Below are 1,080 nucleotides of genomic sequence, written 5' to 3'. Positions count from 1 at the left end.
TACAAGGTAAGGTCCAGAAAGAGAATCTAAACTGATTAGATTTGAGGGTGACCTTTTCAGGGTGGAAGTTGAAGGCATGAATAGATGAGATCTCCTCCCTACCACCAAACCAAGTGAGTCCTTTCTTTTCATGGGGAAGTATGGGTCTCTGATCAGTGAAGATGCCAATGCAGTGCCTGAGTAGCACTCATGACAGCTAGGCCAGGAGCTTCTGGAATCTGAAATGCACACATCCTGGGCATGTATGCATGGGTGTGAGCTGACTCTGTGTGTGTGTGTGTGTGTGTGTGTGTTCGTGTCCTTCAGGTGTCATGAAGGAGCAGGTTACGCTGTGAGCTGCAGAGAGGGGCAGTGTTAAGAATCTGGCTACCTTGGGGGCAGATTCTGCAATAAAAGTATCAATACTAGCAAGGGCATGACTCCCATGGGAGGAATTCATGATAGTTTGATTGTAGCATAAGCACAGCAGAAAAGAATGGAGAAGCAGATAAGCACATCTGAATAGAGTGTCACCACTCAGATGGAAACTATTAAAAGTAGGTGAAAATGTTGAAATAGCAAGTTATGAACTTCAGACTCCTGAATTCCCACCACACTGGACTTGAAAAGGTCACTGAAATTATGCTGTTAATGAAATCAATCATATTGTAGATCATACTCATGGAATCATATTAAATCTTCCAAAGTATGATTGAATTTCTCTAATCATTTGAGTAGGTAAGCAGTGCCATCCATTAATCCTGTGTTATTGTGTTTTGCAGGATTGTATGTAAAGCTAGAGGTACATTATGCACATTATGTTTGGTTATGTTCTGTTATTATAACAGTGATTTGGAAGTAGAGGGAGATGTCTTCTTGAAATTAGTGGAATATATTTTTTTTAAATAAATGAATTTAAATAATTTTTTAACTTCTTAAATCAATTAAAATGAAGCTAATAAAGGGGTATCTGAATTTAGAACATTCCTGAGAATGTTTTCCTTGATGAATGATCAATGTGGGGTAATTGTATGAAGTATATATATTATTTGCTTTGAAATAAGAATTTTGCTGGGCTTTATGGTAAAGAGCCTGCATGCC

Source organism: Bison bison, unplaced genomic scaffold (genome assembly GCF_000754665.1).
Source record: "Bison bison bison isolate TAMUID 2011002044 unplaced genomic scaffold, Bison_UMD1.0 scf7180017834898, whole genome shotgun sequence".
Classification (NCBI taxonomy): Eukaryota; Metazoa; Chordata; class Mammalia; order Artiodactyla; family Bovidae; genus Bison; species Bison bison.
Note: the sequence above shows the minus strand (reverse complement) of the source record.